The 23,163-nt window shown below is 43.4% G+C and overlaps 1 protein-coding gene across 37 annotated transcripts in view; it reads left to right on the top strand.

The window, feature by feature from the left end:
- Positions 1 to 23,163, top strand: part of Sorbs1 (sorbin and SH3 domain containing 1) — a 230,753-nt gene that overhangs the window by 58,588 nt on the left and 149,002 nt on the right. For all 37 annotated transcript variants that reach the window (XM_036168681.1, XM_036168686.1, XM_036168676.1 and 34 more), the window contains exon 2: positions 6,794 to 6,880. The gene's annotated coding sequence lies outside the window, so the exon portion shown is untranslated. The remainder of the gene's footprint in view (positions 1 to 6,793; positions 6,881 to 23,163) is intronic.

Genomic DNA, 23,163 nt, shown 5'->3' with positions numbered 1-23,163 from the left:
GACTTGAATGAGAATTCTCAGCAATAGGGCACTTTTGTTAGTTGTGTTGAGGTTCGTTTTGTTTGTTTTTGTTTTGTTTTGTTTTGTTTTGTTTTGAGACAGGGTTTCTCTGTGTAGTTTTGGTGCCTGTCCTGGAACTCACTCTGTAGACCAGGCTGGTCTTAAACACACAGAGATCTGCTGGCTCTGCCCCCCGAGTGCTGGGATTAAAGGCATGTGCCATTGCTCCCTGGCTGTGTTGAGGTTCTTCAAGGAGTCACTATGGGTATGGGAGTTGTAAAGCAGGAAGCTGTGTAGTTTGGGTCACCTACTGTGTGCCAGCCTCAGAGCAACAGAGGTCTGTTAATTGGGTGCTGACCATGAAGGGACACCCAATTAGGAAAACAGACATGTGAAAGATAATTTTTGGATGTTGACATAAGTGGTGGGGAAGGACACTGGGCCCAGACCATGTGGAGGAAGCTAGAGGGTTGGAAGGAAGCTAATGAGCAATGAGCTGGCAGAAAGAGACTTGGAATTCAAGAATGGGGTCCACAGTATCACTCTATACGTTCATTGGTGGTGATAGAGGGGATTGTGGGGGTATGAAGGTGTGGTTCCAGGCATGAGTTTGAGCCAGGTCAGCTACTCCAGTGGATATCTGAAGTTCCCAAATGGTGTATGACTAAATGGAGGCAGAGTACGAAAAGCCTAATTTGATAATTGAGTCTCCGTGTGAACTCCAGTCTGAAAAGGTAGGGTATAAGGAAGGGGAATACATTGAAGCCAGTATCTAAGTAGTGACAGTTGAAGAATCACAGCTAGAGGCATTAGGAGACTCATCCCAGAGACCGTGATGAGTCATGCCATGGAGCATCTTCAGAGCGCCCTGGGCCTCTTCCACCCACTTGCTTGCTGTCTGCCTCATATTGAGCAAATGTAGTCTGCCAGGGACTGTTGTAGCGCTGAGGTTATAGAAATGAACATGTCAGATAGGATCCCTGCTCCTTGGAAGGAGAGAAATATAACAGTGGATAAATAGGAAATGGTAGAGTCTACTAGGAAAGGGGCCTTTACTGGTGAGAGTAAGGTTCTGGCATTAGATCTGGCCTTGGTCAAGAGTTAATGTTTCTTCTGAGCTCTCAATGCAGAGAATGCCCCATCTTGGCAAGAGATAGAGAAAGAGTTTTTGTGATTTATTTTATTTTTGATGCAGTAGAAATAGTACATGCAAATAGCATTACGATGTGTTGAGGGGCAGCCTCTGACTGTTTATAGAGCGTGCTTGCCTTGCTGAGATGTTTTCAAGGGCCCCCAAGTCAGACAAAATAGGTATCTGTGGAAGCCTGGACCTACACACACTCTTAGGATGGGGAGTGGGGGAGACGGAGGAGGAACCATCAGCTCGGGGGAAACAAATGCATATTCAAGTAGAAGAATCAGCACAAAGTCACTCTGAATCATTTAAAGTAGGTGTCCTTTTATAATTTTTTTAAAAGGGAAGCTAAAATTATTTTTTGCTAGTTTCCAGCTAATTCTGTTGTACTTTGAGTGTTGTGTCATTCAGAGAACTTGGAAATGTTCATTCTTCCTCCTACCATATTTGTGGAGTAGGTGGGAGAGCTTACAAAGAGCCCCCGAAGACCCATTTCCTCTGCCTATGGTTGCAGGAAGAGAAAGAGGATGGGCTGGCACTGGGATCAGAGTGGAGAGAGCCACACTAGTTTGGAGCCTGTGAAAGCTTCAGTGGAGTTCAGTCCTTAGGGTGTTGGCACTGGCGATAGCCCCTTTGATCCCAGAAAATCCCTTTCAAGGTTCATCAAGGTTCAAAGGGGGTTAATTTTGAAAGTTGTAAAGTGATCTTTTTTTTTTTTTTTTAAATAATTTATTTTGGTTTCTGAGACAGGATTTCTCTGTGTAACAGCCCTGGCTGGCCTAGAACTTGCTTTGTAGACCAGGCTGGGCTTCAACTCACAGAGATCTACCTGCCTCTTCCTCCCAAAGGGATCAAAGATGTGCTCCACCACTGCCTGGTGTACAGTGATCTTAAACAGAATAACCAATGTAGTGTGAGATATGAAAACAAACCAGGAGACTAAAGTACTCAGATTTGTGTCCTTCCCAAGTTGGTTAGCCTCAAGCTGATTGCACATTTTCTTTCTTGGACTCTGGATTTGTTGCTGGTAGGAGAGAGAAGTCTGCCATGAGCTTGGGAAGCAATTTGGGGCCAATTTAAGAAGAAAGAATATCCAAGTCTGGCTGGGTGGCATGAGTATATATATATTGGGGTATATTTAGTCAGAAACCAGAGTTTTGGGATATGTGACCTGCAGTCAGACTTGAAACTTGAAAACAGCAAACAGCACTAATAAGAAAGCAAAGCAGAATGGTACAGATCCTTGCCATCTAGGGACTGGGGAAAAATTCTTTGGAAAAATAGAAGTAATCTGTGCTGTGAAGGAGATGTGCATAGGCTTCTGAGGACACTGGGTATGAGAGCTCCTGCAGGCCGGAATGGGTTGGCTGGTGGGCTGATGTTTGTTAGGAATGAGGATGTCAGAAATGGCTTGATGGCAGCTGGAACTGTGGTCTTGGGATAGAGTAGAGAAGAAGAGGATACAGATAAGGGAGCTGAGGCCCCAATGTGTCTGACATGGCCTGGAACAAAAACTGCTGTGTCTTTTGAAGCACTGGACTAGAGAAGTGTCTTGTTTTAGGCCAGGGTATGTTAGAACTGCAGGAAAATGAATGAATCATTTAAAATTGAGGACTAACAGAAGCGGGAAAGTCCTTTTGCTTTCTCTAAACTCCCCGCCACCCCACACTGTTCTAAACTTGATTTCTTACCCAAGTGGAGGCTACTTCGGTTGAAGTGGGGTTCTGGGAGTGTCTCCTTGTTTTGTTGGAGAATAGTGAGGCTTGTTGCTTGACCTCTTGTTCAAAAAGGTTGACCTTCGCGAGCTGTGGATTTCTTGGGATTCTGGGAGTGTCTCCTTGTTTTGTTGGAGGCTAGGGAGGCTCGTTGTGTGGCCTCTTGTTCCAGAAGGTTGACCTTTGCCAGCTGTGGATTTCTCTGATGCTGGCTTTCTGAAGGTCACCTGCACCTGGTGTTGTCAGGAAGAGATCTCTTCAGGTTGGTCCATTCAGGAAGCAGCTTGCTCCAATCTGTCATCTTTGTGGCACATACATTTACTTTGCCATTTTTGGCTTGGGATTGCTCAAGCCATTACATGACCACAAAGTGGAAATCTGCAATGAGAAGTGCTCCACCAGCTTGGCAGATTTCCACCACGTTGCACTCATCTGCATTGCTTGCCCTTTCTTTGATGGGCAGGAGGAACCTGGTCAGAATGCTTATGTCCTGACTGTGTTCCTCGAAGGCCACTTGATGGCTGGAGAGGTGCAGATCCTTTGTCTTGCTGGAAGAGGCAGCTGCATGGTATGTAGACATGCAGGTCTGCTGCTGGGACTAGGCAGCCTGAGTTTCATCTGGAAACATGCAGACTGGGCGAATGCCGCTAAGGAGAGGAGGGAGGCCTGCCTCACTTACCTGGTTGCCATTCTTGCTGCTGGCATTCTGCCACCTACTTAATGGGGTTAAGCAATGGGTGTCACGATGGCATAGACATTAGACGGACATACTGAGAATGAGGAAATCTCCAAGCAGAACTCTCGGTGCTTTCCTGGAGGATGCTGAATTAATGACCTTGAAGAGACTGTTCTGGAGCTTCTGCGCTCCTGGTAAAGTATGCCCATCCCCAGCTTCATGCCAGAATCGCCTGTGGGAGGGTTTTGTACTGCCAAACCCAAAATAAGATTATTTTTATTACAGTCTTTTTAGTTCTCCAGGTGATTTTCATTTTCAGCCAGAAACAAGAACCTGCCAAACCTTTGCGGTTCTAGTGAAGTTCTGTCCACCATTCAGGGGGAACCGTGCCTTGTGTCCTCATACTGCTCCTAACTGCATCTGTTCCCACCCCAGCCTAAGCCTTCACCTCACATTTGGCCTTCACGCTTAACTCTTTAAACCGCTTCCCATGCCTGCTCCCACCCTGTGTGTGTTTGTGTGTCTGTGTGTGCTCGCATGTGGAAGCCAGCCAGAGGTCAACATTAGCTGTTCTCTTCAGTCACTCTTCCCCTTCCTTTTTGATTCAGAATCTCTCACTGAACCTGGAGCTCACCAATTCAGGTAGTCTTCCTGACCAGTGAATTCCAGGGAATCTTTCTGTCTCCTCCTCCTCCACCCACCTTCCTCTAGTGCTGGAATCATAGAAGCTGGCTGCCAGGCTGGGCTTTTTACAAGTGGGTTCTGGGGATCTGATCTCAGGTCATCAGGGCTGTGCAGCAGACATTTTGCTAACTGAGCCCATCTCCCCGGCGCCAAGGCTGGTGTTGGAACTGCTCTTGGCGCCTCAGCCCAGGCTGCTACTCATTGCTTTCTGACAAATGAGAAAACTCCACTTGGAGATTTGGATGGACAGGTATTCTGAGGTTTTTGTTTTTTTGTTTTTTTTTTTTTTTTTCTCTTGTGAACATTTCTGCTTAAGGCCAGTAGTTTCTGGATATTTGGGGCCTTGGGGTGGGGATAGGTTTCTCAATCTTTCAATTGATATGAAGAAAAAGTCATCTTTACTCTTCTTCTTAGAAACCTCCCCCAAAGCCCATGGTTTCTGCCATGGTGTTTCTGAGGCCTTCCAGCCTCTGAGAAATACTAGTTGTCTCTTGACGTGAATGGGCATTGCCAGGGACCAGGGCTGAGTTGGTGGTATTCTTGATGTGGACATTTGATGAGATGTACAGATGAGAACACACTTGCAGTGCTATGCATCAAGTCCTTACAGATGTTGAGTTATATTATGCAAGGCAAGGGTTGGGTTTTTGTTTTCCTCTGTGTGTGTGTGTGGTGTGGTGTGTGGTGTGGTGTGGTGTGGTGGGGTGGGGTGGGTGGGTGGTGGTGGTGCTGTTTAAGATCTACAAGGTAATAAGAGACCCAGACAAAGCTGAAATAGATGGCTGTTCAAATGTCCCTGCTTTTGCCTGCATTGCCCCCTGGGGTGGGATCTGCACCTTCCCTTTTCTGCCCCTCTCCCACCCAGGCTTTGGGTTTTGCTCAGTCCTCTGTTCGTGCTAGGAAGAAGTCTCTGCTGCTGCGTGAGGTGCTTCTCTTCAATGCTGCTGTATCACCTGAGCATGCCCATTTAGAGTGTCCACACCTGCCTTCTTCTCAGAACAACTTAAGGGCTGTGCTGACTTTGTATCTCTTAGCACCTCATGCCCTGTGGTATGTAATATAGCTCAGTGAGCAAGTCAATAAATTCTTTAAGAGAATGATATAAATAACTCACACCATCTTAAGCTGAACACTGCTAATGTGTTACAATGCTGGTGTCTTTGTACATAAGTGTGTATAGTCTTCTCCTCTTTTGTTTTGTTTTGTTTTGTTTTTGTGAATCTGCTGGAGCTAGAACCCAAGACCTCACACAAGCCAGGCAGGTGCTCTACATCCTCAGCCCTTGGGTTTTCTCTTTAAAATTTTATTGTATGTTTGTATTTGCCTACACTTGTGTATGTGCACCACATGCATGCAGTACACCTTGAGTCCAGATGAGGGCCTCAGATCCCTTGGAACTTGAGTTACAGATCGTTTTAAATTATCTTGTGGGTGCTGGGAATTGACCCAGGTTCTCTTCAAACGTAGAGGCAAATGAGGGTGGTGGGGAATGAAAGCGGCAATTCTCTCTCTGTGCAGAGGAAATACAGAATGCTAGCGTTGGTGTTCAGAGCAAGCAAGCCTGCTTGTGAAGGGTGACTGCTGTTTGCTACCAGATCGTCACTGTCTGACGGGAATGTCTTCTGATCTGCTTGGCTTTTAAAGAGAAGCTGAAAGTGTGAGGTTCGCCATAGTTGTCATCATCTTAATTTGGTGTGTGTGTGTGTGTGTGTGTGTGTGTGTGTGTGTGAGTGTATACACACGGAAGTCAGAGAACAACTTTTGAGTGAGTTCTCTCCTTCTACTGTGAGTTTTGGTGATCGGATTTAGTTTCTTTTTTTGTTCACTGAGCCTCCTTGTAGGCCTAAGAGGTCTGAGCTTTTATGTGACATTTCTGAGTTTTAACTTCAGGGAGTTTCAGGACTCACAGAGCAGATGTAGTGTTGTGCCTCTGTAGGTTAAACGACCCTTTGCTTTCAGTTTGTGACCCCATTGCAGGTGATCTCTGGAGCATTCTTGTGTCCGAGACCCTGTCACTGTTGTGGGAGCCATTTCTGTGTGGGAATTGAAGATTATTGGTCTATATGGGAAATGGGGCTGTCTAGTTGGAGAGCTTCTCTCCAGGTGCCACCAAGCCCTGTTAGTCCGACAACTCACTTATAAAATAAACACACAGACATTTATATTATTTAAACTGCTTGGCCATTAGCTCAGGCCTACCATTGTCTAGCTCTTACTCTTATATTTAGCCCATTTCCATTAATCTATACTTTGCCACCTGGCTCGTGGCTTACCAGTACCTTATCTCTTTATTGTCATGGCAGCGGCTGGTGGTGTCTCCCCGCCCCAGCCTTCCACCTCCCAGAATTCTCTTCTCTCTTGTCCCGCCTATACTTTCTGCCTGGCCACTGGCCAATCAGAATTTTATTTACACAGAGCGATATCCACAGCAGGGCTGAGCCAGAGATTTAGGCTGGATGAAAAGCATGGGGGCTTTGGGTCTGAGTGGGGTGCCTGTTGAGGTGAGTTGTGTTGAGATGAGCCTCCTGGGGTAAGGTCAGTGTGTTTGTGTTTTGCTCATGGTGTTTTTATGTGTCGTTTCAGGAATTGGCATCCACTGGAAGAATCTGCAAGCCTCTCTCTGCCCAGAGCTCCAGGACCAATGTGTCTTCCCACTACCATAAACCACTGGTGAGTAAGTGTTTTTGTTTTTTCCTCCTGTTGCAGTGAAGAGACAAATTGACCGTGCATTGTGATTTGCACATAATGATGTTCATCTTTTGTTAGTTACTTTTTCAGTGCTGTGATAAAATACCAGAGCAACTTCTAGAAGGGAGGGATTTTTGGGGCTTATAATTCAGGCGGAAAAAGAGTACATTATGGCAGAGAATTGAGGCAGCAGGTGGCAGACATGGTAGCAAGAACAGCTTAAAACTCTCATCTCCAACCATAAGTAGCAGGAAATGGAGAGAGTGAACTGGGAATGGCGTGTGGCTTTGAAACTTCAAAGCCTGCCCACAGTGACGTGTGTCCTGTAGCAAGGTCATATGTCTTAAACCTGTTCACACAATGCCACCAACTTGGGACCAAGTAGTCAAACCCTGGGGCCTATGCAGGATATTCTCATTTAAACCGCCACAGCTGAGTTTAGGCATATCTAGGTCCTGCCACTTTTACAGGGATCTGGAATAATTGTGTGGTTTCTGGGGTTCTGAACAGCAAAGTATATCCTGTCTTGTTCACACTGCAGAGTTTCTTGCTTTGAAGACTGAAGGAGATAATGTTTGTGAACATACTTGAAAGAGATTGAGGTGTTGGACAGATACAGTGTAATGCTGTGGAGTTCTGAGATACATTGAGACTCTCCTCTCACACATACACACTTTATTACTTTAAGTAGCTTTTTTCAAGCATCTTAGATGTTGAAGGAAATAGCTGCTGTACCCAGATCACTGCAGCCAGGGCTGGATGGGGCCTCTCTACCTTTGCCTTGTGATGTTTATGTCTACCTTCACCTGCTAACCCTGAAACAAGGCTCTAAACCCTGTCTTGTCTGAGTGAACTAGCGCGTTAAGATGAGATAACTAGACATTACTCTCACATGTGGACAGTTGGGTAATGTGGGCTTTAAATACTTGTTTTCTGAGCCCTCTAGGGTGGTTCTCTAATATACTTGCATTTTCTTTTCTTTTTAAATTTGTTACTACCACTCTACCTCTGTTTTATTTTCATTATATATTTTCTTTCCTTTTTTGGTTTTTCAAGACAGGGTTTTTCTGTGTAACAGAGGCCCTGACTGTCCTGGAACTTACTTTGTAGACCATGCTGGCCTCGAACTCACAAAGATCTGTTTGCCTCTGTCTCCTGAGTGCTGGGATTAAAGACGTGTGCCACCATGCCTGGCTGTATTTTCTTTCTTTCTTTCTTTTTCTTTTCTTTTTTTTTAAATGTTTTTTTTTCTTTCCCATTTTAATTGAAAATATTTTTCATACAATATATCCTGATTATATTTTTCCCTCCTCCAACTTCTTTCAGGTCCTCCCTACCCACCCAAACCCATGCCCTCTCCTCCATTAGAAAACAGTAAGGCATTTAAAAAAAATCATAAGCTAAAACAACAACAAAATCAAGCTAGAATAGGAACAAATGAAAAAGAGCCAAAGAAAAAGCACAAGGAAGACATACAGAATCAGAGACAAATGCATTCACATACACAGAAAGCCCGTGAAGATTCAAAATTGGAAACTAATATATAATCAAAAGACCTGTAAGGCTTAAAAAAATAAAAAGCTCAGAGAAAGAATTATGAAACAAAAAACTTCCAAAAATACCGTTGAGTTCACGTTTGTGTTGTCCATCTACCATTGGGCATGGGGCCTGCTCTTGAGTGTGGTTTGTATACCCAGCAAGACTCAATTGGAGACAACTGATTTTTCCTTTGCATAGCTCTGTTTTTTGTTTGTTTGTTCTTTTGTTTTCCCTACAGTGAATGGATTGCATTTCACAATTACCTTCATGTTTATTTGTGAACAAATTATTTCATGCTCTTCAAATGTTCTCTAGGAGAAACTTGTTCATCACAGCAGGCAAATCTCCTGCCTCCATAGCAGCTGCAAGAAGTAAAAACACACCTTTAGCAACCTTGTGTTCAGTGCTCAAATAGGAATGGCTGCATGGGTGATAGCTAGTGCACATTGAAGGTGTCCTGTGAACTCTGGAGCACAAGGACCACAGCAGTCAGGGAAGCTGTGTGACCCATACATTTGAATATGGCCACTTTGTAATGAAAATTTGACCTGTTTAATATTGCTGCTTGGTCAGCGTCCCAGTGAGATGAATCCTAATGACACAGCCACTGGAGGAGATTGCTGGGGGCTCCAGTTGGCAGTCAGTCAGAACAACCAGGCCTAGGGGTAGGGGCTGGTTTGTAGACTGCTCCCTAACAGGGGACGTGTTGGGTATTCTGGGTTCCATCTTGAATTTTCTCCTGATAGAAGAGTTTATAGTGGACTCTCCAGGGAATCAGATGGCTGTTCTGTCCATCCAGCAGATGTGTTTTTATTCCTCCTCCATCTCAGGACATTGTCCTGGGCACTGGTGATTCGCTGTTCACAAGGTGGACTGTGTGTCTTCTCCTCTTTGGAGCTCAGACTTGAGCAAGGATGACAGATAAGAACATGAACTTCAAGAGGGCTGAGATCTCTGCTTGTCTCACTTACTGCTGCATCTCCACTGCTTAGAATCCTGGAACCTGATAGGCGCTCACTGTGTACGCAGTTGTTAACGGAGCAAACAGATAAGCCAAGTAGAAAATGTAATTTCAGCCAATGTTCTAGGAAAGAAATAAAACCAGGTTAGAGAGTTGGGGAGAGAAAACGAGGGAAGGAGGGGAGGAGAGAAAGAGTGACTCATTTTCTATAAAGACCTGAATGGAGTGGGAATCTGGGGGGGGTGGGGTGCGATCTTCACAGAGGGAACAGCAAGGGAAAGGCAAAGCCTTTGGTGTAGGCTGCACTTGGCATGGTAGAGGAGCAGGAAGGTGGCCAGTTTGGCTGAACTTGGGCTGCAGGTGGTTTAGGGAGGGAGTGGTGTGAAATGGGGTGATAGTGTAGGCGGGAACCAGATTGTATAGGCTGTGATAAAGAGATGGGGTTTTACTGGAGAAGTCTGTAGTTGATGTGATCTTGTACTTTAAAATAGTTCTTTTGGATCCTGAATGGGTAATAGAAAAGAGGGCAAGAGGACTCTTAGGGTAACTTTTGGTAGACCTTGTCAGTTGCCAGGTGAGGGTGGAGATGTGGCCTGGACCACAGAGTGATGTGAAGTGGTCAGGTTCAGATTATGCATTGAAGATAGAGTTTGCAGTTCAGTGTTGGATATGAGCAAAGAGAAGAGTCAAAGCTAAGCTGGGACCTCTGGCTGGGTAAATAATGCCATCACTTATTGAGATGGGGAACAAAGAGGGACCCTAAAAATTTGGTTTCAAGGCTGGCGGTGTTGCACTGTGGATAGAGTGCTTAGCTGACCTGTACCAAAACTCTGGGTTTGATTCCTTAGCATCACATACACTTAATCCTAGCACTCAGGAGGTGGAGGCAAAAGGACATAAGTTCAAGGTCAGCCTGAGTTGCATAGTTGAATTTGAGGCCAGTCTGGAATCAGTGACTCTCAGAAAAAAAGTTTTGTTTGAGCCTTGTAAATGGATGTTTGTTCCGAAGCAGAGCCTTATTAATTTTGAGATGCCCATTCAGCATTCTCATAGAGATATAAAGTTGCCTGAGGCTGGAAATAGTTAATATCTGTGAGGTTCATCAAGGCTATATGGTATTTAAAGCTAAGACTGGATGGGGCCATTTAGGGAGAGAAAGAAGATGTTAGGATTTTGACAGAGAAAAGAATGACAAAGGGTGGATTTTCTGGATAAAAATCCAAGAAGTAAACCAAGGGCTGGTGAGATGGCTCAGAGTGTAAAGGCACTTGGTGCCAAGCTTGACACCTGGAGATCAATTTTCAGGACCCACATGGTGGAAGGAGAGAACCAACTCCTCTGTCTACTTACACTATGACATGTGCACACGTATATGCATGTGCACATGTACACTAAATACATGTAATGAAGAATTTTTAAAGAAGTAAACAAAGGATACATGCAAGAGAATATGGTATGATTCTACTTTTCATAACTAGGAACTATGCAAATGAGAAAAAGATACGATAAAAATATGAACGTCATAACAAAGCCTCACCTTGTATAAAAAGTTAAAACCCTATGATTTCTATAAATCAAGAACATACATTCTGGATTTGCACAACTTAAAATCTGGTCTGCTGAGAGAATTTATAAGCTGCATTTATGCACTTGGCACATGACTGCCTTTGGCTGGCAAGCAGAAAGACCAGCATCCCTTGCCAATAACCTGTAAACTGCATTGTTCTTTATATGGACTGGAGCTTTGACAAGCTATATTTGTGACTGACTTTAATTCACTGCTCATACGCTTCATATTCCTTTCATCACATAATTATGGTATTCAAGAGTGATAAACTGAAAGCCCACGGAGTGTAAAATATTTCTGAAAATTAGTTGTCATAGAAAGATGTGATAAAATTCTATGAAGGGTAGCTGGAGGGTCAGAATTTGGTTCCCAGAACTCGCATTAGGAGGTTCAAAGCTGCTTGTAAGTCCAGTGCCAGGGGTATTTGATACCTCTCACCTCTTAATGCACCCATACAATGCACATATCCACACACAGACACACACCTGTGTAGGTAGTTTTTTCTGTCCTACCTGCCAGCTACCATATAACTACATGGAGACTTATTATTATGAAAGCTTGGCTGATAGCTTAGGCTTGTTACTAGCTCTTAACCCATTTTTTAGCCATCTTCTTTTTATCTTGTGGCTTTATTACCTTTACTCTGTACTGCCCATGCTGCTTCCTCTAAGTCCTGGCGGTTCTTCGAGACTCCACCTTTTTTCTTCCCAGCATTCTCTCTGCCCCCAAAATCTTGCCTAGCTAATGGGCATTTAGCTTTTTATTAAACCAATTACAGTGAAATATCTTCACATAGTGTGAAGGAATATTCCACAACACACCTGCACACATGATTAAAAATAAACAATTTAAAAAATTCAATGAAGAAGGGTAAAAGGCAGCATGCTTCATAGGATCACAGTAACATTTAGGCATCCTCAAAATACCAAACAAATGTTCTAACATAAAAAGCAGAATAAATATAACTGCAATGTGTCATGGCAATTGCAGTCATTTGTATCCCTAAAGCACCAAGGACTCATGGGAGAGAACCAGTTTTAATTCCATACATTGTCATCTTATTTCTGAGATTCTGGTGTGAAATGCAGCTGTTTTGTGCTGGTTTCATTGACCATATCCTGTGAATCACCCACTAAGCTTTCTCAAGATCTTACTAGTCTCTTTATTTATTTTAGGCTACCTGTATGTTTTCTTTGGTCTTTCTCCAGTTTGCTTATCCCTTTCCTCCCATTACGTGTTTTAAAGCCTGTCTGCCTCCTCCCTTTGCCTTCAGGATACCCCTACCCTTAACCCCAAGGCTACTGAAGATCTCCAAGATTTCCTTTCTCCATTCAACCTGGCCTACTCAGTCTTGTGTGGGAAAGATGCCTGAATAGAAAGCCTTTGAGGGCAGGGTAATAAGCAGCATTCCACAACTGACTGATTCAATTCCACGCACCTGACTTGTTGGGCATGTGCTTGAAGATGTCAGGGTTTCAGGGAAAATACTCAGAGTGAGCTTCTGGTGCACCTGGTCTCTAGAGAGTGTGTGTGGACTGTGTGGTGTGCTGCCTTGGTTATGGCCAATGAAGGCTTCAGTGGAGTGGCTTTCATGGAGTGGACAGCAACTCTGATTTTCACATCTTCTGTTCTCACAGAGTAGAAACTTAATGAAAATGTAAACATTTAAACTCACTGGCAATTGTTGGGGAAGATTTCTGCTCTCTGCTTTGTTATTTAGGAAGTGCCCTCAGGAATTAAAAAAGAATGGGACCTTCCCATGCGCCTGGAGATTAAGAGTGATAGAGCATTGAGACAGTAGTATCTGGTGTTAAGATGGCTTAGCTCATAGAACCACTAGCTGTGCAAGATTCATAACCTGAGCCTGATCCCTGCAATCCACTCAAAGATGGAAGGAGAGAACCAACTCTACAGTTTTCTGTAGGCGGACTTTTCTGTCCCGTCAGCCGCTCCCCAAATAACTACACTGAGACTTAATATTAATTATAAATGCTCAGCTAATAGCTTAAGCGTGTTTTTAGCTAGCTCTTATAATAAATGACCCCATTTCTGTTCATCTGTGTGCTGCCCCAAGGCTCATTTATCTCCTGTACATACTTCCCATCCTGCTTCCTCTTATCTCTTGTCTCCTCTAACTCCGCCCTTCTTCTCCCCAGCGTTCTCTCTGACCCCGAAAATCCTGCCTAGCCATCGGCCAGTCAGCTTTTTATTAATAATGACATCAACACATCTTCACAGTGTACAAAAGGATTATTCCACAGCAGTTTTCCTCTGACCTCCACATGCGTGGCCCCATATATACGTATATGTACCTACAAAATAATAATAAAAAAATATATTTTAAAGTGACATCTTCCTCCGTTTGTGGGGGTGGGAAGAGGCTTAGAACCTCAGACTTCAGGCCATTTCCGGATCAACGTGCTGGTGGGGAGGGCGGTGGTGTGGGAGGGGAGTGGACTTTCCACGTTTCCTTTGTACTTCGTGTCCTTTGCATTACTTACTACCTTTAAACAGGACCTCAGTAATATCCCTTTTGATTTTAATTTATTTAAAAGAATTTAAGCTCTTTTATGTCTTGGTCTGTAACTGTTCTTGGTCAATTTATCTTAATTTAGGTCATTGCCTGTTCACAGTGCCCGTTGTCTTTTTTTCTTTTCTTTTTTTGGTCTTCAGGTTTATTACTGATCATCACAAGGGTTCATAATTTAAGTTTCAAAGTTTTGCATGCATGGGGATAGGTCTGTCAGGCTAGTCTCTTCCCTTCATCTGTTCCTGATTTCTGAACATTTTGTTTTACTGCTTCAGGCAAGTAAGTACTTTAGGTGTGGCTTAGTTGCCATGATCTGGCTCACAGATAAGGACATTTCAACTGAACTTTGCCACACCCCTTATCGTGAAATCTTAACAAAATTAAAAAAAATAGATTTACTTATTTTGTTTTGTATGTGTGAGTGATTTTCCTGCATGTACGTCTGTGTACCATGTACCTGCGTAGGTCAGAAGTGGGCATTGGATTCCCTGGAGCTGGATGGTTATGAGGTACCATGTAGGTGCTGGGAACTGAATCTAGGTCCTCAGCAAGAGCATCAAGTGTAGAGTGAAATCTACTACCTCTGTAAAACAGAACTTGAAATCTGGAATTTATTGTAGTTGATGGTTTCTGATCCCAGAGTTCAGGTAAATTAAGACACAACCCAAACTCTTTCCTTGACTTATAAATCTGTCCAGGCTGGAGAGATGGCTAAGAGCACTTTCTGCCTGACCACCAGAACCTAAGTTCAGATCCCAGAACCCACACAACAAGCTGGGTGTGTCTTACTTGTACATGTAACTACACTGTTGAGGTCAGAGACAGGAGGATGTCTGGGGCTTGATGGCTACCAGATTAGCTGGAAAAACACAAGTCTCAGATTCAGGGAGAGACCCTATCTGAAAAGAATAAGGTGGAGAATGATAGAGGATGATTCTTTATACTCTCTCTGGCCTCCATGTGCCCACCCGTATGTGTGTGCACCTGTACCTATGTGCAGATAGCTCGCTCTTTCTCCTCTTCCTCTTTCTCCTATCATAGGAAAATGCTTCAGGTTCAGGGAGAGACCCTCTCTCAAAAGGTGGAGAATGATAGAGGATGACACTTGACAGTGTCTTTTGGCCTTGACGTACCCCTATGTGCACACATCTTTACATACATGTGCATAATACACACACACACACACACACACACACACACACACACACACACACACACACACAATCTCCACGATCATAGGAAAGTCTTCAAAATTTAGTTTGCGTAAGTTGCATGCAAAGATACAAGAGCCCTGTGTGAGTGGAGGTGGGACTTGGTGTCTGGAACTCAAGGTGCCAGTCACCCTCCTGCTGGTGGCAGTGTGTGCTGTTGGACACTTTCTGCAGCTTCATTGTCTAGAAGTGTTTCTTAGGGCAGCACAATTGATTCCGTTACCAGAGATTTGTAAGTCTGTTTTCTGGCCAAAACTCAGTTTGTGTAGCATTGACATTCTTAGACATTGATGTTTTCCCAAGAGATTTGCACATTTGATTTTATACTTTTTAAACAACCGGAAAATTATGTCACACTTGCTGGCCATGTGTAGAAGAAACAGGATATTTTCTTCTCTCTTCCATCTAGTGACTATTGCAACTACAGATAAAAGAAAGTATTTCTTGGCTTTCTTTTTCTTCCCTAGTTTGGGGACATAAACATTAGGTTGTACTTGAGGTTTTCACTAGAACAAGGAGATTGACATTATGTCCCGTGATTACCGCCCATCATAGGACAAAATCATCCCGATCGTTCTGGAAACTGGTTAAGCATCATCTGATGCTGACAGCACAGTAGTGTCCTCATCCTGTGGTCCCCTTGTCAACAGAGATGACTCACTCAGTGTTTCCCTTAAACCCAGTGCCTCTGCTCTGTTCATCATAGCTTGGCTAAATAAAAAGTAGTTTCTGTAGAGGTGTGATTCAAAAGAATAAACGAACTTTTTGTGCTTGTCAAGTTAACCTAATCCAACTACCACCATCGTTATTGATTAGGGCCTTTAGGGGAGGGGTCAAGAACCCCTTTAAGGTATGAATGTACATATAGGCTCTGCATAGAGAGCTCCTGTACATTTCCAGGAGGTGAAACTCCCTGCTGAGTTATGCTTAGCCACACAGTTCTAAATGTGGCCACTTCTGGATGCCTCTGAGTGGCAGGCTCCCACTCTAAGATTGCTTCTCTGATTAGATCGAGCTGTGCTGAAGGCAGCCTACTTTCAGTGCAATTTGTATCTTCCAGAATTGTTCCAATATGGACTCAAAGATGAAACTCTCTCTTATGTAAGTTGCCATTACAGAGACAACCTTCGACATTTTTATTTTCTGACAGCCAAATTTTTCCCCCTCCAGGTTCATTTATTTCCTCTCAGTCCCTTTTCTATCCAAGGGAGGGGGGAGCTCTTTTTTAATGCATATATTTTACAGTACATGGAGAGACCAGTCAGCAGAAGCCATGGCTCTAGACACTTATTCCCAGAGGTTGTCATCTTTATAGCATGTTATCCTCCATGGCAATTGCAGGCTAGATGTCCACAAGCAGCAGCATCTTAAAGGTTTTGAAATGGAGGCCAGAATGTTACCAGTCAGAAATTTTCACATAAATTGGTTTTTAGTTGATTTGGAAAAACAAGAACATCTATCCATATGGGGCAGGATTCTTGCATGGGCATCAGTGTTTGCTGCTGTCTTTGTATCTCCTTTGGGTGACCTGTTCTGATCCCCCTGGCTTGGCTTTTGTAACCTGTGACTTAATGTTTTGTCTCAAATCCTATCGTGAAAAATCAAGGGATCTTTAGGGTCAACAAAACGTCTTGTTTCCCCTGCTTTTAAAATTGAGAAAGTCAGTTTAAAACAACAAGAGCAAAACAGTTGGAGTAATTAGGAAAATTGTATGCTTTTTTTTTCCCTCAAAGAGATCTAACTGAAAGGAAAGGAAAAAAGAAAACAACAATGTAATACTTTTTAGTGTTCTTTACAAATAGGAAGCCATTATATTAGTTTTGAAACATAATGAACTCTCTATAATTTGATTTGCTTATATAGTTACCATGTTGGAAACATTTGTACAAAGTTTCTAATTTTATTGTTTGCTCTTAAGTATTCTTAGCATTCTCTTTTATATAATAAACCATTGAACTTGAAATGGCTGACCATGTTCTAAGGCATTTTTCTCTTTTTATAATATACAGACAAACGTAAGACTGAACAATAGAAGTGACCATTTAAAGTCATATTAACATTTCTATTTGAAATGTCCTTGTATGTGTTTACGGGGTAAAGAGTGATATGTGTAATAATCAGGATCCAGATGCTTGGCTTCTCTGTTATTTCAGGAATGTACATTTTTTTTTTTTTGCGTTGGGAACATTCAAAATCTTCTCTTTTAGGTGCTTTGAAAGATTCAATTAATCATTGTCAACTGTAGTTATTCTACTATTAAAGAACATTAGAACTTACCTTTTTATCCAACTGTGTTCAGTACCTGTTGCTGCTACCAACATTTTAAATTCCTTGTCTGTCTGTCTGTCTGTCTATCATCCATCTGTCTTTTGCAGTACCAGGGATTGAACCCAGGGCCTCATGCATGCTATGCAAACATCATACCTCTGAGCTAAGTCTCAGCCCCTGCTAACATTTTAACAAGACACAGGGCTTGTCTTTCCACAGTGTTTAGTAGATAACAGAAAAGGAAATTTTCTATAAGAAACTGTAAGTCACAAGTATAAGAAAAGGCAGCAGAACTAGCCTAAAACCTGAATGACCATGTAGACATTCCAAACCATTCACATTTTATGAGTTGTCCTGGTCCAGAGTTTTTGTTTCCCCTGTGCCTTTTCCCTCCCTAGAGGTCTTTACTCACCTCTGAACACTAACTAGTAGCCAGGATGAAAGCAACATCTCAGCCCTTTCCATTTTTAGCTCCCTAGTGTGGGGATTAGAGCTCATCAGACTCTTGGTATGCTGGGCAGGGCATAGAGAGACTGGAACTCTCACCTTGGCTATGAGGCCCTGACCTCCACCTACCCTGGAACCCCCAGCCCTGCCTTGCACATGCTCTGCTTCTAATAGAAAAATGAGACTTTTCTAGTTCAAAATGCCTGTTTGTTCATGTGGAGCCCTCACTTAAGGGTTGGGGTAAGTTCTGGAAAACCTGAGGCTCTAATTGTCTGACAGTGTTTGCAGGTTTAAAAGAGCAGAATCTCGATGGACAGCCCCTAATTCCTCATGTTTTCTGGTTGGCTACTTGGAGTATTCACAAAGAAGAACTAAGTAGTGAGTTCCTGTCCATCAACTCATGATGTAGCCTTTTAATACCTCCCCAGGAAGGAAATTCTGTGGCAGAATTTGGAAAGCCTGGTTCAAGAGTGAGCCAGGCAGAAGGGCTTTAGCTCTCTGAAATTATGGATAGACCTACAATGCTACATTCTCACCCGTATTCATGATTCTCATGAGACTTGGGGCACCTAGTTCTTGATAGGATGATACTTTTATTTCTTTGTGACAGGTTCAAAATCAGTTGTATACTGTCTCTTGGCTCTGATAAGACAAAAGTGCTGGTCAGAACAACAGAAAAAATGTTAAAGAGGCTTTAGCAGAGCAAATTTAAATGTAGTAGGACATGTTCAACACAGGATAGTGAATGTAGGCTGCTAAAAGTGTTATATAATGGGCCTGTGTTACCAGTTATGGGATGAATACAAAAAATACTGGAAAATGCGCACACACACACACACACACACACACAGAGCATGGCTTGGGTGATAGCTCAGTTAGTAAAGTGTATACCTTATGAACGTGAGAATGTGAGTTCTGTAGAAAATTGAGCTGTTGCCTAACTAGAAATTTCACCTCTACTGACTAACATTCGTGGTACTCTGCACACGATTGGAGGAGAAAAGTCATTATCAATGTCACTCAGTGACAAGTGCTGCTACCTACAACATTGACTGGCCCGAAGGATATACTGATGGGATAGTGGCACAGGTATTAAGGAAGTAACCAACCATTTTTTTTTTTTTTTATTGGACTTAAGTTTCACTCCATGAAATGGAACTCATGCTTGGCCCTGTTACAGTGGCCAGGAAACTGAGATTAGGGGAAAACCTACTACTATAATTAGTATATACACTATTATGCTAAAAGAACATAGCAATAAAATGACTCCTAGTGACATACTAATATATCCTTAGATCTGTGCCTTGCTCAGCCCACATGAGGGAAGCTTCTTCTTGTAGTAGCTGGGAATTTACACAGAGCCCCACAACTGGATAGTGTGCAGAGAGTGAGAGACTTTGGAGCATTCAGCCGTAGATGAGGTGTCGTTATCAGGGATGTATATGGAAGAGGAAGTGGAAAGATTAAGAAAGCCAGAGGTAATGGATGACTGTACAGAAGTGATGTCTTCCAGACACAACAGAGCTAATGCACATATGAACTCACACAGTAGCATGCACAGGGCCTGCACAGGTTCTAGCCGGATGGGATCCTGTACTGAGAGAAGGAAGTAAACACAGGGATCCATCCTTAACCAAGAAGCTTTCTAAAATTGATACCCACTGGCAAAGGGAAAATCAGCTTTCACCAGTAGAGTCTCACTTCGTAAGTCAACCACACTTTAGGGCATGCCCCATACCCAGTAATAATTAGTTAGCTAACAAAATGAACGCAATAGTATTTTTGTGGAGTGTGTGTGTGTGTGTGTGTGTGTGTGTGTGTGTGTGTGTGTGTTTCTTGGTTTTTGTTTTTGTTGTTTTCTTTTTTTGAAAGAGAGAGAAAAACATATATAGTTAGATGGGTAGGGAGGTGAAGGATTTGGGAGGAATTGGGGGAGAGGAAAATGATAAAAATATATCATGAAATAATTTTTTTCAGTTAAAAAAAGATTGCAAGTTTTATCTCCCAAAACCCATGTAAAAAATGCTGGCCATGATGGCATGTGCTTGTAACCCTTGGGAAGGCGGAGACAGGTGGATCACTGGGGCTTAATGGCTAGCCAGCCTAGTCTACTTGACAAGTTCTAGAAGGAGAAACTATCTCAAAAAAACAAGTAGACAACTGAGGTTGTGTGATTTCCACATGTACACACTGCATTCACACAAAACTCATAGCAAATTATATATAAAATAGATCATTGTGTATATGTTTTATAGTAAATATATTGTGTTAGTTTTAGAAAGTCAGTAGCAAAGTAATAGACACTGAAATGACTCAATACTGCTTGGATTAATTAAATGGAGCTAATGAGAGGCCAGAAACAAGGCTTGCAAAGGCCTTGCCATTGTGTTTTAGAAAGGATCTGCTTGGAGAATTGTAGGCTACATTCTTGGTTCACTACCCAGTGATGCTGTGTGTGTTTCAACTCTATAGATGGCTTCTTAACATCAAAAGTATTGATTTATTTACTTGTTTGTCCAACCAACATTTACTGATCGTCAAGAAGTATTTGCATGACACTTAAGTGTGCTGGTCTCAGAGCCTAGTTATATGTGTGGGAATCAGCATTTGTTGACTTAAGTTTCTGTCTTTGGTTACGTGGTTGGTTTTGTCTTTGTTTTTTGAGTCTTTTGTATGCTAGGCTGGTCACCAGCATACGATGTAGCCAAGGATCTCCTTCAACTCCTGATCCTCCGTGTAGGCGAGAACCACCAAGTCTGTATTATTTGTTTTATGATAACCAGCGCTGCTCTTTTCAGTACTTGTAAACAGAGACACCAGTGGCTTTGTCTGGGCCATTCAGGAAGAAACATGGGCCTGGAGGGCAGAACAAGAATATTGCTGTGAGAAGCTTGCTGGGTAGTCATTCCCGAGAACAGAGGGAGTGGGAACTGTCTTCTGAGTGTGAGAGTGGGTAGGTGGGATGTGGTTGTGGCTTTGAGGATGATGGAAACTATTTGGGACAGCTGATGTGGTTTAGGTACCATGAGCCGCATAAGAGTTAAGAGCAGGCCTTCTTGGAGCCCAAGAGGAAGTGGCCATGTTAGCAGGTGTGGGGTGGCTGTTCAGGAAGTCAAATGAGACTTGGGAACTTGGAAAGTCCAGGTCTTGGGGGCAGGGGCTAGGAATTTGCTGTGCTGTTGGTGTAAGTAGATCTGGTGTGAGAGTTATTTCTGACCCTGAGAAGTGGCTGTCTAGGGGAGTTGTTGAGGTGAACAGCAGGAGGTGTAAGGGCTGAGTTCAATGATGAGCTACAGCTCTTTCCAGCATGGCAGTTAAGGCTCTTTCTCTCTCAGGTGTCCCCTCATCAGGCAAGCCATATTGGCTGCACTTGAGTTCTTTTGGACATGCTGTTCCTTTTTTGCCTGATACTTTCCCAGATGAACTGTTCTAGGCCCTGCTTTATTCTTTTTCTTTGGCCTACTTAACTCCTAGTTCAAGTCTTGGCTTAGGCTTCATTCCTGGGAAATTGTTGACAATTACTTCTTGCTCTGTTCTCTGCTAACAGCCTTTCACCTTGTGTGCACATATATGCATTGCCCTGGCTTGCTTTGGCCTCTTGTATTTGTGGGTTGGAAGAGTCCTTGAGTGTAAGACTGTCCCTGTGCCTAGCAGAGCCTGGCACATGGTGGTTGATAGATGCTTGCTGGGTGGATGTGTGTTTCACTGCAGTATTGGTAGTAAACTGAATGTTAGAGCTACAAGGAAACTATGAGATTAGTGAATCTAACTCAGTTGTTCTCTTAATTATGTGCATTTATGTGCATCTCTGTATGAGAATGTGTACATGAGCTCAAGTATCCCTGGAGGGTAGAAGAAGGTTGGATGCCTGGAGCTGGCCATGGATGCTGGGAATCAAAATCAGGTCCTCTGTAAGAGCAATGCAAGCTCTTAACCACTGAGCCATCTTTCCAGCCCCATAGCTCATTCATTTTATAGTTTGCAGAGACCTGCAGAACAAGGACCCAAATTCCCCTCCTCTTGTTCCCAGTGCACCGTGTGTGTGTGTGTGTGTGTGTGTGTGTGTGTGTGTGTGTGTGTGTGTGTGTGTGTGTGTATGTGTGTGTGTGTGTAGCATTCTGCCTCTGCTTACTGCCTCGCTGCAGCCACTGTTGAGAGTGTTGCAGAGTCTGAGTTTTCTCCTGGGGAGGGAAGCAGTGTCCTGACAACGTTAAGAGCTTTTCCTCTGCATGGTGCCAGGTTTACAACAGCCCTTACCTCACTGTTTCCCCTTCCCTTTCCGGGTTTTTCCTGGTTTATCTTTGGGTAAGTATCAGCAACCGTTGCTAAGTAAATAGAGGAATTGCTCATTTAGGGTTCGTGGTGTCAGATACTCAGTGCCTTGGCTTTCACCTGTCCCGACTGTTCTCACTGCCACTCCAGAATACCCCGACTTAGCATGTGTCAAAGCACAGTGCACATGCGCGCGTGCGCGCGCGCGCGCACACACACACACACACACACACACACACACACACACACAGAGTGGATATTTCATCTGACAACTCATAGGATAAGGGAAATGTTAAGTGAGGAGACAGCAGGACATTTTTTTGTTAGTGAAAAAAGTGAATGTTTGTTTCCAGACCCACCCTTGGAAATGACATGTGAGGTGGGGTGTCTAGAAATGCCTGCTTGTATGTTTTTTTGACTCAACACTTATTATGAAGCTTCTGGACAAAGTGACTTTACCATGTCTGTCTAGGGGGAACCTTCAGCCTGACTAAGGACAGGGCGTGGCTCCTCCCTTTACTGCTTGGCCACAGATGATGCAGTTTTGTGTGGCTGAGTCCCAATCACCGTGGCTCATGTGAGCTTCCCATCACCATTGATCCCAAGTACTGAGGATCAGTACTGAGTTGACCATTGGGGTGATGTGAGTTTGAAACTTTGGTAACTAACTAAATAGTAGATGGCTAAACTTGCCCTTTTTTTGTGGGGGGAAAGTACTCTGGAGACCAGAGGCTTTAAGGCCTTTGCTTCTTTGATTTGTTCATTTGTTGAGATAGGGTCTCATACTATAGCTCAGGCTGGCTGGGGACTCTAATCCTTCTGCCTCAGCTTCCTGAGTGCTGGGATTGTGGCCATGAGCCATTGTGCCTGGCTGCCTTTCACTTCTTAGGGCGCTCTGCAACATTGTTCTCCCTTGGTATTTCTGTATGCGTTTCCTTTTTGCCTCTTTTCTTTCCTTTCTTTCTTTTTTTTTTTTTTTTTTTAATTAAGAACTGCACAATGTACAGTGACCTTTTCGCTCACAGGATTTAGAAATCCCGTGTCTTGGAAGAAATCCAGTGTCTTTGGTCTTAGGGATTTCTGGAGCCACTTTGGACCTTGTTGGCTTCCAGCCACATGGGAGCGTCTGATCCTCCCTGGGCTGGTCCCCGAGTTCCAGGCATTGAGCTGGAAGTGCATCAGCCAAGTATTTGGGCTGCGTCAAGAAGGATTTTGATTTGCTATATTCTCTGCTTGGCATCTGCTTTATTTCTTCCAGGGACGTCCCCTTCCTTGGAAAAAATAACTCCAAAGATGCCTGACTGACAAGCTAAGCAGTTCAGCCAGGCATTTCCATCCAGCGATCGTGAACTTGTCAGTCACAGGTCACTGGGTGAGCAATGTGTCACCAAACTTAAAGAGCTTCTGACATTCCCTTCCCTCTCCTACCCACCAGATCCCCTACACTGGTGAGTTCCAAGAATGATAATC

This window comes from Onychomys torridus, chromosome 1, assembly GCF_903995425.1.
Source record: "Onychomys torridus chromosome 1, mOncTor1.1, whole genome shotgun sequence".
NCBI classification, from domain to species: Eukaryota; Metazoa; Chordata; class Mammalia; order Rodentia; family Cricetidae; genus Onychomys; species Onychomys torridus.
This window is presented reverse-complemented; position numbering and strand designations above follow the sequence as displayed.